The sequence below is a fragment of the Polyodon spathula genome, chromosome 44 (assembly GCF_017654505.1).
Source record: "Polyodon spathula isolate WHYD16114869_AA chromosome 44, ASM1765450v1, whole genome shotgun sequence".
Classification (NCBI taxonomy): domain Eukaryota; kingdom Metazoa; phylum Chordata; class Actinopteri; order Acipenseriformes; family Polyodontidae; genus Polyodon; species Polyodon spathula.
In genome coordinates this window covers 1,233,669-1,249,914 of record NC_054577.1, presented here as the reverse complement: position 1 = coordinate 1,249,914, position 16,246 = coordinate 1,233,669, and the positions used below count along the sequence as shown (strand labels likewise).

The following is a 16,246-nucleotide window of genomic DNA, read 5'->3' as shown; positions in this document are numbered from 1 at the left end:
CAGGTTGAGGGCTCTGCGTTGCCTGTATTCTCAGTGTGATTAATGATGGCTTGTCGCGTCTCAGGTTGAAGGCGCTGCGTTGCCTGTATTCTCAGTGTGATTAGTGATGGCTTGTCGCGTCTCAGGTTGAAGGCTCTGCGTTGCTGTATTCTCCGTGTGATTAATGATGGCTTGTTGCGTCTCAGGTTGAAGGCTCTGCGTTGCTGTATTCTCGGTGTGATTAATGATGGCTTGTTGCGTCTCAGGTTGATGGCTCTGCGTTGCTGTATTCTCAGTGTGATTAGTGATGGCTTGTTGCGTCTCAGGTTGATGGCTCTGCGTTGCTGTATTCTCAGTGTGATTAGTGATGGCTTGTTGCGTCTCAGGTTGATGGCTCTGCGTTGCTGTATTCTCAGTGTGATTAGTGATGGCTTGTTGCGTCTCAGGTTGATGGCTCTGCGTTGCTGTATTCTCAGTGTGATTACTGATGGCTTGTTGCGTCTCAGGTTGATGGCTCTGCGTTGCTGTATTCTCAGTGTGATTAGTGATGGCTTGTTGCGTCTCAGGTTGACGGCTCTGCGTTGCTGTATTCTCAGTGTGATTAATGCTGGCTTGTTGCGTCTCAGGTTGAAGGCTCTGCGTTGCCTGTATTCTCAGTGTGATTAGTGATGGCTTGTCGCGTCCCAGGTTGAAGGCTCTGCGTTGCCTGTATTCTCCGTGTGATTAATGATGGCTTGTCGCGTCTCAGGTTGAAGGCTCTGCGTTGCCTGTATTCTCGGTGTGATTAATGATGGCTTGTTGCGTCCCGGGTTGAAGGCTCTGCGTTGCCTGTATTCTCAGTGTGATTAATGATGGCTTGTTGCGTCCCAGGTTGAAGGCTCTGCGTTGCCTGTATTCTCCGTGTGATTAATGATGGCTTGTTGCGTCTCAGGTTGATGGCTCTGCGTTGCCTGTATTCTCAGTGTGGTTAATGATGGCTTGTTGCGTCCCAGGTTGAAGGCTCTGCGTTGCCTGTATTCTCAGTGTGATTAATGATGGCTTGTTGCGTCCCAGGTTGAAGGCTCTGCGTTGCCTGTATTCTCAGTGTGATTAATGATGGCTTGTTGCGTCTCAGGTTGAAGGCTCTGCGTTGCTGTATTCTCAGTGTGATTAATGATGGCTTGTTGCGTCCCAGGTTGAAGGCTCTGCGTTGCTGTATGCTCAGTGTGATTAATGATGGCTTGTTGTGTCTCAGGTGAGAGGTTGAAGGCTCTGCGTTGCTGTATTCTCAGTGTGATTAGTGATGGCTTGTTGCGTCTCAGGTTGATGGCTCTGCGTTGCTGTATTCTCAGTGTGATTAATGATGGCTTGTTGCGTCACAGGTTGAAGGCTCTGCGTTGCTGTATTCCCAGTGTGATTAATGATGGCTTGTTGCGTCACAGGTTGAAGGCTCTGCGTTGCTGTATGCTCAGTGTGATTAATGATGGCTTGTTGTGTCTCAGGTTGAAGGCTCTGCGTTGCTGTATTCTCAGTGTGATTAATGATGGCTTGTTGGGTCTCAGGTTGAAGGCTCTGCATTGCCTGTATTCTCAGTGTGATTAATGATGGCTTGTTGCGTCTCAGGTTGAAGGCTCTGCGTTGCTGTATTCTCAGTGTGATTAGTGATGGCTTGTTGGGTCTCAGGTTGAAGGCTCTGCATTGCTGTATTCTCAGCGTGATTAACGATGGCTTGTTGCGTCTCAGATGAGAGGCTGAAGGTAGGTGCCGCTCCTGCTCCGAGCTTAGTAACCCCGACTTTTTTTGGCCGCCGCAGTGATCGGGGACCTGCTGGATGACATGCTGCACGTGAAGGTGTTGAACGATGGCGAGGTGGAGAGAGTGAAGGGGAAGACCGGCGCCAAGGACAGGGCCAGGTGCCTGATCGACATGGTGAGGAAAAAGGGGGCTTCCGCAAGCGAGGAACTCCTCTACAAACTTGCAGAGAGGGACCCTGCCTTATACGACACACTCTGACTTCTAAATCCAGTTATCAATTCACACTATTCTCCCCGTAGAAAAGCACTGATCCCTGTGATTAATACGTTTTTGTGACTAATTTGAAGCTATTAAACATGTTTCAATTTCAGCTAAATTGGTTTATTAATCAAATGTATTCATCTTGTTACATCATCGATTTATTAAAATGCTTGGATACACTGTTACTTGATTGATTACTGTCTTGTTCAAAGTCATCTTAAGTCAATTCCTATAAATGACACAAAAAGCACAACTTTATTCATATGACAAAACAACTAGGCCCTAAGACTACGGGGAGTAGTACTACAAACATCTCAAAACGTTTGCCCTACTCGCTACACTTGTACAATACAAAGGTATTTTTTTTTTTTGGGGGGGGGGCGGGGGGGGGGGGGGGGGGGGGGGGGGTGGTGGGGGGGGGGGGGGGGGGGGGGGGGGGGGGGGGGGGGGGGGGGGGGGGTGGGGGGGGGGGGGGGGGGGGGGGTTGCACCAATGCCCCGAGGCCCAGTAAATCCTAGCTCTGCCACCTGTGTTATACACCCATGTATCTGGACTGAGTTTTGTTTATCCAATAAGACACTAGCTATATATTCCACCCCACAGAACCTTGTTCACTCCCCACAATATCTCCCAGGTTACTTGGGAATTGATCTAAAAATGGGCACCATATGTTCAGAAAGACTCCTTATCCTACATCAATACAGCACTCAATCATCCAGGGGGACAGCTTTAAAAATCTCCCCATACCACTGATTGACAGTCGGTGGGTTGTCTCAAATCCAGTTTATCAAAATGCATTTTCTGGCAACAAACAGCTTTCTAATCAATTTCAGTTGGGCAGGACTTCAACTGGGACACTGCCCAGAATAAAGAGCCTGTGATCCTTGTCCAACCCGCAATCAGACGTGATCTCCAATTCCCGTCAGATCCCTGCCCAAAAGGAAGTTATCAATGGGCATGTCCAGAAGCAACGGCAAGGAGCTCCAATGTGCTTTTTACATTCGGAGCAGGTCTTGAGAGCCGTGGGTCTGTTTTATGAGATAAGGTGTTCTATGCACACGATGCTAAATCTTGTACTTGCTGTATTGCACAAGTCTCCTCTTCATGTGATCCACCCAGATCCCTCTCCCAAGATCCAGGACCCTATTGACATTGCAGATAACACAGGAAGTCACTGAGTAGAAAGGAGGCATGCATTTTTTGGAATATTGTCCACTGGGGTCAACACAGGTAATCCTGGAGAGAGCATACTATTTCTATATAAACAAAAAAAAAGTATAAACTGCAGAAAGCCAAAAGTGTTTACTTGGAATATCATATTTATTGTATCTTATACATTATTGAATCTATCATGTAAGTCGGCAATACACAAACTTTTCAGATTTCAATAAATTGAAATGAGTAAATGGTGACTGAAGGGATCTGTTCCTGACACTATCTGGTGATGAGTTCTCAGGCTGGTGTGGGCCTGTTTTCTCACTTGTTCACTTGAAACTTGTGTATTTTTTGGGGGGTTGGCTCCTCACTCAGTTAATATTGCTTAGTCAGTGACGCCAAAACATTCCATATTTTTCTTGACAAAATAAAATGTTTAAATAAATAAATGTTGTAACAGAGAGCGAATGAACCCTAATCAACAATCTCCCTCCCTCCCTGTGAGGGCGCTGTTCTTTGGCCGCGTGCTCGGCAGGGCCTTCCTAGGCTAATGGATGGTTCGGCAGTTCATTCCAGGGTCAGTCGGAAGCCAGCCATCCAGGCAGGGGGCGGGGCCACAATAACAGAAGTCAGAGCCTTAATACGGTAGGCAATGTGTCAGTCACTGACTGGAGCCCTTTCCGGAGAAGACGAGATTGAAAGAGGGCGTGACAGAGGGTATTTAAGGGAAGTGGCCCCAGTGATCTGTTCCTCTGTCGTGGTAACGGACAGACCACGAGTCATAAAGAGAAACCATGAGTATTTAGTGTTGTACTGTCTGTCTATTGAACTGTGTCTTGTTTGTTATTGTAGACAGGTAAAGTTCCAGAACTGTTGGTGTCAAGCCAGCATTAAACCCGGACGGCACTGTACCACTGCACTGTACCACCGTAAAGCACTCTTTCACATTCACAACACCACTTGCACCCAGAGCACTCACCGTTGGACTGGTGATCGTGTAGGTGTTTTAAAGTGTGTGTTTGTTATTATTATTTCGGGACTGAACCCCGTGGTTTGTGGGGTCACCAAAACAATCTGTTATAAAAGTTTACAAACGAGCGAAGGCTATTCGATCTATCTTGCTCTTTTTGTTGTTAGTAGCTTATTGATCCAAAATCTCATCAAGCAGCTTCTTGAAGGATCCAGGGTGTCAGCTTCAACAACATTACTGTGGAGTTGGTTCCAGACCCTCACAATTCTCTGTGTAAAAAAGTGCCTCCTATTTTCTGTTCTGAATGCCCCTTTGTCTAATCTCCATTTGTGACCCCTGGTCCTTGTTTCTTTTTTCAGGTCTGAAAAAGTCACTTGGGTCGACACTGTCAATACCTTTTAGAATTTTGAATGCTTGAATTAGGTCGCCACGTAGTCTTCTTTGTTCAAGACTGAACACAATTTGAAATAGCCAAGTATTCAATTCTTTTAGCCTGTCTGCATATGACATGCCTTTTAAGCCCGGAATAATTCTGGTCGCTCTTCTTTGCACTCTTTCTAGAGCAGCAATATCTTTTTTATAGCGAGGTGACCAGAACTGAACACAATATTCAAGATGAGGTCTTACTAATGCATTGTACAGTTTTAACATTACTTCCTTGATTTAAATTCAACACTTTTCACAATGTATCCGAGCATCTTGTTAGCCTTTTTTATAGCTTCCCCACATTGCCTAGATGAAGACATTTCTGAGTCAACAAAAACTCCTAGGTCTTTTTCATAGATTCCTTCTCCAATTTCAATATCTCCCATATGATATTTATAATGTACATTTTTATTTCCTGCGTGCAGTACCTTACACTTTTCTCTATTAAATGTCATTTGCCATGTGTCTGCCCAGTTCTGAATCTTGTCTAGATCATTTTGAATGACCTTTGCTGCTGCAACAGTGTTTGCCACTCCTCCTATTTTTGTGTCATCTGCAAATTTAACAAGTTTGCTTACTATACCAGAATCTAAATCATTAATGTAGATTAGGAATAGCAGAGGACCTAATACTGATCCCTGTGGTACACCGCTGGTTACCACATTCCATTCTGAGGTTTTTCCTCTAATCAGTACTTTCTGTTTTTCTACATGTTAACCACTCCCTAATCCATGTACATGCGTTTCCTTGAATCCCAACTGCGTTCAGTTTGAGAATTAATCTTTTATGCGGGACTTTGTCAAAAAGCTTTCTGGAAATCTAAATAAACCATGTCATATGATTTTGCAGTTATCTATTGTCGATGTTGCATCCTCAAAAAAATCAAGCAAGTTATTTAGACACGATCTCCCTTTCCTAAAACCACGCTTTGAGGATTGTCTCCCAGGATACTGTTACCATATAGGTAATTTTCCTTTTTGGATCTTATTATAGTTTCCATACGTTTCCATATAATAGAAGTCAGGCTTATTGGTCTGTAGTTACCTAGTTCGGTTTTTGTTGTTTTAAATAGCCTACTGTTTATATGCATTATAATAAAGCATGCATGACTATTAAAATATAGTTATTAGTGGAGCGATGCTTATTTTCATATTGTAGCACAGCTGGTAGTTTGCTGACTACTATGACCTGTTCTTGCGTGTTAACCGCACCAGTGCACTCTGTCGTTTTAAGGAATTATAAATCAGTAAATCGTGTTTTCCAGTTGCTGAGATAGACAGGGATGGTCATCATCTGCAATATGCAGCTTTCCAGACCCAAAACAAACAAAATACTGATAGCCCTTTTTTTTTTTTTTTTTTTTTTTTCTAAATGTTTAATTTGTTATGTTGCTCGTAATTACAGGAAAAAATAATTAAGAGAATTACGTTTAAGAACATTTTTCTGTCTCTTTAAGAAATATTTTTTCAGGCTCCTGGTTGTCAAGGAAGGATGCGTTAATCAGGAAGCCGGAGACAAGGCTGCCCGAGTTTAGCAAGCAGCGGTTTACAGAAGCAACAATACTAGTAAATACAACACAGCTAGTCGCTGTATTACTTCTTTTAATCGTTTTTTTTTAAATAATAATTCCCACAGTAAATCTGAAACGAGAGTCGAGGACTTTCTGTAGGTGCGACTACGCGTAAGAAACGAAACGTCCGTATTAAACATTACAAAAGAGTATCAATGCGTTTCAGCTCTGTTTAAATACAGCATACATGCTTTGAAGGACGTTAAATAAAGATATAGGGTAGATCAGTGTTTTATTATTATTATTATTTGTTGTGGTGTATTCGTGAAGTGCACTTTTGTCTTGGTAAAGCACGATAAGCGTTTGCAAATGTTGTTATTTAAGCCAAAATGTGAAAACCTTTTATTTTCAAGACGCAACAAATGGGCAGAAAAAAAATAAGTTCTCTGGTTCTCTCTGGTCTTGTGCTGGTCCAGTTCTTTAGGGGGCACTGAACTCTTCTGCCATTTCATTCTGTCAGCAGCCGCTAAAGTCTTTCAAACAGTACTTTGTAAGTTTGGTAAGCAGTTAGCAAGAAAGCCCGAAAGGGATTTCAGCAAGCAGCCTTACAGGGGTGCCACTCACTGTAGTGTTCAGTCCGATCCAAGATATGCCCATGTCCGTGTTTTCCAGTTCTCCACAGCGGGAGCTAGTGTACAACGCAGAGTTTGAGCCAGCCAGCATTCTGGAGCTTGCACTTCACACAACTGCATTACCTGCGTGGTTTTAAATAAATAAATATTATAATTAGACCCACCCCCGTTTCGGGTACACAGTGCCTATCAGTGTTTTCGTTTGTAAACTTTCTTATGTTCTTATGTTCTTATGAAAGACACGTGACCCAGGGACGCAGACAACTGCAGACCTGAGAGTCCCGACAAACCAGGCATGCGTGAAGGACGCAGGTACCCCTGTCCCTGAGAACCTCCATTCCTTTACAATGGATGGCAGGTTTTCTACTGTAATCAAGCCAGCTGCATTCAATTTCATATAATTCCCTAGATATTTTTTAGCAGTTGATTCAGTAGCACATTGCTCTGGCTACTGTTGTCAGTGTAGGTATACTTCCTAATTACAGTCCCAAGTATTTCTATGCTTTCTACCTTCACGTTCTTCACATGGTCAATTTAAGAAAAAAACTCCCTTTTCCTTGCAATAGCTGACCCTGCTTTAGTACAAAACTCACAATACATTTACTGTTTTTCATTATGGTAACATCTTGAATTGCTGTGCCAGCTTTTTTTGGCTGAAGAGATATCAGCTTAATATCTAACTAGGGAAGCTAACTAGGGTGCCTATTTGACTCAATCTGGAGCCCTGTCAAGGCTTTATATCGCAAACCATTTGAGGAATTGACCTCTGACCGAATAAGGCTGCCATTATTCTGCAGTCTTTATTGTTTAATAGTGTTTCAAGTTTACTTCTATTGTGTTGTTTAGCTCTTTGAATAAGTTGTGAAATGGGTTAAATAAACAATTGAAAATGCAATACTAGGCAATATTTCTAACCACTGCTGTAGTCTGGTCAAGGCTGCCATGTTCACATTGTTTTGTGTGAATGACCTGCAGTAAAATACTTTGACGCGGTTAAATTTACTCCCGACCCATAACAGATCAGAAAATACAGCACTGTTTAAAAAAAAAAAAAAAAAGCCTTTCAATTGGATATTAAACACTACTACAGTACTAATCAGTACACAGTACTTTTTATGTTTATTGAAAAATAAAGGACATGCATAAAGTTATTTTCCCATGTGGGTGATCACAGAGCATTCAGAAACCTCATGGCTAATTAATACGAAGCTCAATCTTAAGCACACACCATCTGTCTGTTAAGTTTTTCTTAAAACACGTTCTGCAGATATACAGGTAAGTTACACAAGCCAATTTAAAAATTAAAATAAACTTAAATATTATTTCGGCAATAACTGCTTTTAGGTTTACAAAAAAATGGGCTAGTTCGTGTCAGAGGTTAGTTCTGTCATTTCAAACATTTCCTATACCGTCTTCTGCTCCACGTAGGGAGCATCATGTATTGTAAAATGTTCACACTGCATCGTGATCAACAAGCCAGGCCATATGCCAGCCTTATTCGTGTGGCAGGTGCATTGTGGACTCTGTAGTTCATAATAAGCACTTTTACACCAGTGCTGGCACGCAAGTATAGAAAGAAAAGTACATCTACAGCCAGTCTTTGTGATCAAAGGTAGGTTTTTTGGTAATGAACCAGAATGCCATTCAGTCAATAAGTGATGCTACGTAATACAAAAATACATCAGTGATAAAATGTTTGATGTTTTATAGTTTATGGATTTTCTAATGTTTATTACTAGTAACCTAAAAATAGGCATTTACACATTTAAGGTGGAAGCCTTCTTTGTGAAACTTGCAGTGATAAACATTGATGGAAAAATGTGGGTTCACTGTATTCTTTACTGTTCTTTACTATGCAGACACTGAAGAGATATTGACTCTAATTTCAAGGAAGGTTTGAAGATGGCGTCTTCTCCCAATCTGGTGCATGTCTGCATTAGAGAGGAGGCCGCTGAACTGGAGCATGTCTGCATTAGAGAGGAGGCCGCTGAACTGGAGCATGTCTGCATTAGAGAGGAGGCCGCTGAACTGGAGCGTGTCTGCATTAGAGAGGAGGCCGCTGAACTGGAGCATGTCTGCATTAGAGAGGAGGCCGCTGAACTGGAGCATGTCTGCATTAGAGAGGAGGCCGGTGAACGCTAGAGCGGAGGCCGCTGAACTGGAGCTACATTAGGAGGCCACTGAACTCTGCATTAGAGAGGGGGCCGCTGAACTGGAGCATGTCTGCATTAGAGAGGAGGCCGCTGAACTGGAGCATGTCTGCATTAGAGAGGAGGCCGCTGAACTGGAGCATGTCTGCATTAGAGAGGAGGCCGCTGAACTGGAGCATGTCTGCATTAGAGAGGAGGCCGCTGAACTGGAGCATGGCTGCATTAGAGAGGAGGCCGCTGAACTGGAGCATGTCTGCATTAGAGAGGAGGCCGCTGAACTGGAGCATGTCTGCATTAGAGAGGAGGCCGCTGAACTGGAGCATGTCTGCATTAGAGAGGAGGCCGCTGAACTGGAGCATGTCTGCATTAGAGAGGAGGCCGCTGAACTGGAGCATGTCTGCATTAGAGAGGAGGCCGGTGAACTGGAACTGGAGCATGTCTGCATTAGAGAGGAGGCCGCTGAACTGGAGCATGTCTGCATTAGAGAGGAGGCCGGTGAACTGGAGCATGTCTGCATTAGAGGGGAGGCCGCTGAACTGGAGCATGTCTGCTTTAGAGAGGAGGCCGCTGAACTGGAGCGTGTCTGCATTAGAGAGGAGGCCGCTGAACTGGAGCATGTCTGCATTAGAGAGGAGGCCGCTGAACTGGAGCATGTCTGCATTAGAGAGGAGGCCGCTGAACTGGAGCATGTCTGCATTAGAGAGGAGGCCACTGAACTGGAGCATGTCTGCATTAGAGAGGAGGCCGCTGAACTGGAGCATGTCTGCATTAGAGCGGAGGCCACTGAACTGGAGCATGTCTGCAATAGAGAGGGGGCCGCTGAACTGGAGCATGTCTTAGAGAGGAGGCCACTGAACTGGAGCATGTCTGCATTAGAGAGGAGGCCGCTGAACTGGAGCATGTCTGCTTTAGAGAGGAGGCCGCTGCATGTCTGCATTGCTGAACTGGAGCATTGCATTAGAGAGGAGGCCACTGAACTGGAGTCTGCATGCCCCTGAACTGGAGCATGTCTGCTAGAGCGGAGGCCACTGAACTGGAGCCAGGCTACATTAGAGAGGAGGCCACTGAACTGGAGCATGTCTGCATTAGAGAGGAGGCCACTGAACTGGAGCATGTCTGCATTAGAGAGGAGGCCGCTGAACTGGAGCATGTCTGCATTAGAGAGGAGGCCGCTGAACTGGAGCATGTCTGCATTAGAGAGGAGGCCGCTGAACTGGAGCATGTCTGCATTAGAGAGGAGGCCGCTGAACTGGAGCATGTCTGCATTAGAGAGGAGGCCGCTGAACTGGAGCATGTCTGCATTAGAGAGGAGGCCGCTGAACTGGAGCATGTCTGCATTAGAGAGGAGGCCGCTGAACTGGAGCATGTCTGCATTAGAGAGGAGGCCGCTGAACTGGAGCATGTCTGCATTAGAGAGGAGGCCGCTGAACTGGAGCATGTCTGCATTAGAGAGGAGGCCGGTGAACTGGAGCATGTCTGCATTAGAGCGGAGGCCGCTGAACTGGAGCCAGGCTACATTAGAGAGAAGGTCCCTAAGTTGAGTCTTTGCTCAGTAAACTGGAGTGGTCTGAGAAGGATACCCTTTTTGAACAAAGAATGTACACGAAAGATGATGCCTCAACAAAATACTTTACTAGCAAAAAAAACGAAGGAATGTGTTCCAGGACAGCATGTAAGTAAAACCTGATAATTATTTGGAGCAATAAATAAATATCAACTTCTGTCATGTGGTTTATATATTTAAAACGGGTATAATAAAACTTGACCAACATTGTTCCATGTCCTTTTTTAAAATGAGTTTTATTGATAGTTTTATGTCATGCAAGTAAAGGTGCTCCCCTGTTCTGGTAAGTAGTTTCCCATTCTGGATTATGTCTGTCCTATCTGCCTGTCAGACTGTACAATCATATCCTCTTACAGATGTTTCAAATTACATTTGTTTGTAATCTGTTAAATTCTCAATGTCATATTAATATGCAAAGACTGGTTATTTTAGTTTTATTTTTCATGCAGAGCTCAGCGAATTCACACAGGCAAGGCTCTCTATCACTGTATTGAATGTGGGAAGAATTTCAGTCGATCAGAAACACTTAAATCACACCAGCGAATTCACACAGGCGAGAGACCCTATTGTTGTACTGAGTGTGGGATGAGTTTTAAACAGCCGGGAACTCTTAAATCTCGCCATCTAATTCAACAGGAGAAACACCCTATCGCTGTAGTGAATGTGGGAAAGGTTTCAAGCAGTTAGGAGTTCTTAAATCCCATCAACGAATTCACACAGGTGACAAGCCCTGCCGTTGTACTGAATGTGGGAAGAGTTTTAGCCGAGCATCTGCGCTAAAAACTCACCAAAAGACTCACACAGCAGAGAAGCCGTACCATTGCACTGAATGTGGGAAGAGTTTCCGTCGATCAGATACTTTTAAATATCACCAGCGAATTCACACAGGGGAGAAACCTTACCAATGTACCGAATGTGGAAAGAAATTTCGTGAAGCGGCAACACTTCGAGCCCACCAGAGGGTTCACACAGGAGAGAAACCGTACTACTGTAGTGATTGTGGGGCAAGTTTCCATGAGGCAGCATCGCTTAAATCTCACCAAAGGATTCACACAGGCGAGAGACCTTATCCCTGCTTGCAATGTGGAAAGACTTTCAGGCACTCGAGTGCCCTCAAAAATCATCAGCGAATTCACACAGGGGAAACACCCTATCACTGCAATAAGTGTGGGAAGAATTTTAGCCAGTTAAAGACACTGAAATCACACCAGCGGATTCACAAAGAAGATTGAAAGAGTAAAGGGGCGTTCATATGCAGCCACCTCCATTGCCTTGTGTTGCTGCTGACCTCTGTTCACACTGAAGGGGGAAAATTGTCAGGTGGTCTGTTGCGATGTCACACCTGGATGTATCACATGCAGGCTGCACAGATGCCAGAAAGGAGGAATATTAGTTTGTTGTTGTGAATTACTCTAGTAACCTGTACTCTGTAATTACATATATTAGAAAACATTTTTTTTTTTACTATTTACTAACAGTTTTTCTGTTGTCATTAACATTTTACAATTGTGTAGCAACTGTCTTCGGCTCTTAACACTAGAACACTAAACCATTTTAGCAATTAAAATTTCTCTGCGTTTGTGAATTGTCCGTTCTTAAGTGTTACAAAATATTTGAATTAAATAACCATACTGTGTTTCAGCTGCAGAATCGTAAAAAATGTTATAAGCACATACTCCTTAAAACACCAGAGCAGCTTTTCTGCACAGATCAATGACCATCAGGATTGATGCAACAGTCTCTGGCATTCATTTAGCATTTTACAGCGCAGCGTTTTATGGTGTGGATGTACTTGATCAAATGCCACGGCAGTATTCTGTCGAAGGTGGTTGTCGCAGGTGGCCTGTAGCTGTTTTGTTATAATGTTTTGAACCTGGCTTTTGTTTAGTACAAGGAGTGCACCAGGAACACAATCTCCCGGAGAGGGACTTCATTTTCAAGAAAAGACAATGCCAGGTTGCTAAATGCAACAGAAACAAAACTTTGGATGTCTGTGCCCGTTGTGAAAAGGCAGTCTGTGGTACATGCGCTGGTAGAGTTGAAAAGTGTGTGTTCTTCTGTGTGGATTGTACTAATTAGACAGCTGTAATAGATGTACCTTTGAACTCTGTTTCCCTCAAAGCACATTCACGTCGCATAAGTTATCATGTTATATTTTAGTTTTAGTTCTACTCCTGTTTACACAGTAGTTTATTGTTTGTTTATTTTATTATAGTTTTTCATGTTTATGTATATGTGGTCTTTTTGAAAAAAGTAAAAAAAAGTTTAATTTTCAATGTATATGCTGTGTTTTTGGTGTGCAAATGTTATATATAATGTTCATAAATAAAAATATTAAGTTGAATACGATTGTTTTTCGTTTTCATATCGAAGCTGTTTTAAAATAGACGCCAAATGAACCGCTGTGGCGGTTATAACTAGTCAGAAATGTATGCGGTTCCCGTGTTAAAAACATAAATAACTTAACATTTTCCAAAATAAATGGGGTGAAAACACTGGGGTTTTTTTCTGTTTGTGTTTGTAAGAAGAGAGATATGTAGCCTATGATGATGAAGGTCCAAAACATGTTTGTGTTTGTTTGAAATAAAACATTGAATTTGAAAATGTGATAGTTGATTATGGCAATGAGATGGTCTGAATTTAACAGGTAACTATGGCAATGAGACTGTGTTAATTTTAACTATGGGAATAAGATGGTGTGATTGTTGATTTTAACTATGGGAATGAGACAGTGTGATTGTTGATTTTAACTATGGGAATGAGACAGTGTGATTGTTGATTTTAACTATGGCAATGAGACGGTGTGATTGTTGATTTTAACTATGGGAATGAGACGGTGTGATTGTTGATTTTAACTATGGGAATGAGATGTGTGATTGATTTTAACTATGGGAATGAGACGGTGTGATTGTTGATTTTAACTATGGGAATGAGACGGTGTGATTGTTGATTTTAACTATGGGAATGAGACGGTGTGATTGTTGATTTTAACTATGGCAATTGTGATTGTTGATTTTAACTATGGGAATGAGACGGTGTGATTGTTGATTTTAACTATGGGAATGAGATGGTGTGATTGTTGATTTTAACTATGGCAATGAGACGGTGTGATTGTTGATTTTAACTATGGGAATGAGACGGTGTGATTGTTGATTTTAACTATGGGAATGAGATGGTGTGATTGTTGATTTTAACTATGGCAATGAGACGGTGTGATTGATTTTAATTTTGAACTATGGGAATGAGACAGTGTGATTGTTGATTTTAACTATGGCAATGAGATGTGTGATTGTTGATTTTAACTATGGGAATGAGACGGTGTGATTGTTGATTTTAACTATGGAGACAATTGTTGATGGCAATGAGATGTGTGATTGTTGATTTTAACTATGGCAATGAGACAGTGTGATTGTTGATTTTAACTATGGGAATGAGACAGTGTGATTGTTGATTTTAACTATGGGAATGAGACAGGTGTGATTGTTTGTGTGATTGTTGATTTTAACTATGGGAATGAGACAGTGTGATTGTTGATTTTAACTATGGGAATTGTGTGATTGTTGATTTTAACTATGGGAATGAGACGAGTGTGATTGTTGATTTTAACTATGGGAATGAGACGGTGTGATTGTTGATTTTAACTATGGCAATGAGACGGTGTGATTGTTGATTTTAACTATGGGAATGAGACGGTGTGATTGTTGATTTTAACTATGGGAATGAGACGGTGTGATTGTTGATTTTAACTATGGGAATGAGACAGTGTGATTGTTGATTTTAACTATGGGAATGAGACGGTGTGATTGTTGATTTTAACTATGGGAATGAGACAGTGTGATTGTTGATTTTAACTATGGGAATGAGACGGTGTGATTGTTGATTTTAACTATGGGAATGAGACAGTGTGATTGTTGATTTTAACTATGGGAATGAGACAGTGTGATTGTTGATTTTAACTATGGGAATGAGACAGTGTGATTGTTGATTTTAACTATGGGAATGAGACAGTGTGATTGTTGATTTTAACTATGGGAATGAGACAGGGTGATTGTTGATTTTAACTATGGGAATGAGACGGTGTGATTGATTTTAACTATGGGAATGAGACAGTATGATTGTTGATTTTAACTATGGGAATGAGACAGTGTGATTGTTGATTTTAACTATGGGAATGAGACAGGGTGATTGTTGATTTTAACTATGGGAATGAGACAGGGTGATTGTTGATTTTAACTATGGGAATGAGACAGGGTGATTGTTGATTTTAACTATGGGAATGAGACAGGGTGATTGTTGATTTTAACTATGGGAATGGGATGGTAGCGCAATAAAGCATTGTCCCGGAAGGGAAACAGCGTGGCAGCCACAGATTGGAAAGGTGGTTGCACACGTTTATGGGGATGAAGAATCTTGTATTGGTTTGTGTTATTGAACCGAGATGGACTGCGAGAGACCCTGTAAACCCTGTTTCAGTATCGTGAGTGTTTAGCAATGGCGCTCTAATGGGCGTCTTTGCAGGGGTGGGGTCAGTGTGCACGCACACGCACACGCACACGCACACGTACACGTACCGGCTCGGACAGGAGAAACAATAATTCAGGCATTGCTCCAGCTTGCAGCATCCTTACCAGGCGTTTTAAAGACACAGTGACGTTTATCAAACCTCAGAAGTTAGAAAATCGACTCATCCATTTGAATTATTATTATTTTAATGGTCTTGCACGTCACTGCTAGTCGTGGACGATAAAAAAAAAAGTAAGTTACATTTTTTTTCTTTAAATAAAGTTTAGTTGTTTGCGACGCGCGCGTGTTGCAGAGCCAGGCTTTGTGTACAAAACCAACAAGGTCGATTCAATTTAAAATGTAACAAATAAACTGAAAGGCGCTGGTAAATAAATCCAAAATGACGCAACGTTGTTTATATCTATATCTATCTATATATATATATATATATATATATATATATATATATATATATATATATGTTGTGTGTGTGTGTGTGTGTGTGTGTTTGAAAAGAGCTACAACTAGTGTACACAAATGAAAAGATTTTTATCTACACAAAAGCCTTTCAGCTGTGTAGAAAGTAAACACCGTGCAGAGAAAATGGTTTCTGTCGGAAACTTTTGAATCATTCAAACCTTCAGTGTACATAGTGTTATTTTATTGTGTGTGTGTGTGTCTACTGGTACTGCATTTACCACCCTCTTGTACCTCGGGTGCAAAAGCTGCAACAATCTATGTCGTTCCTACTAATCGCCACAAATACCACAAAGTCCTTAAATAGCGCAAACAACAATACACACACACACACACACACATATATATATATATATATATATATATATATATATATATATATATATATATATATACGATGTACTTATTGCGTTGCAGTACTTTGCAAGAAGAACATTTCTAATAGTAACAAGGGTTGCAATATTGTGTGGTGTCGGTGTGTAATTAGTATTGGACCCCTTTGTCGACACAGACTGCAATCACTCCCTACACTGCGCGCCCATTAACGAGGCTGTAAACAGGATGTGTAGACACCGCGCTGTTTTAAAACATGCTTTTTTTTGTTGTTTTTGTTTATTGGGGAAAATGTAAAATATGCCTTCTAGTTTTGAGTGACATTTTTTGTTTGGTTTGGTTTGATTAAATATTTGTACTAATCTAGGGAAAACAAGTCTATGGCAGAACTAAATACCTATCTACAGTTTTGGCTAGAACGTAAGGGAACTTATACAGTCACCGAAATGCTTATAAAGTCAGTAAAAACATGCATAATTATTTCCCTTCGTTGTAAATAAAAGCGTGATTTGGTATAATGTAATCGTACATTGTTAATAAACTAATCCGTGC

At 41.9% G+C, this 16,246-nt stretch overlaps 1 pseudogene; it reads left to right on the top strand.

Moving 5' to 3' along the window:
• The first annotated feature begins 1,194 nt into the window (after positions 1 to 1,194).
• LOC121305644 lies at positions 1,195 to 12,511 on the top strand (annotated as a pseudogene).
• Positions 12,512 to 16,246: the final 3,735 nt, after the last annotated feature.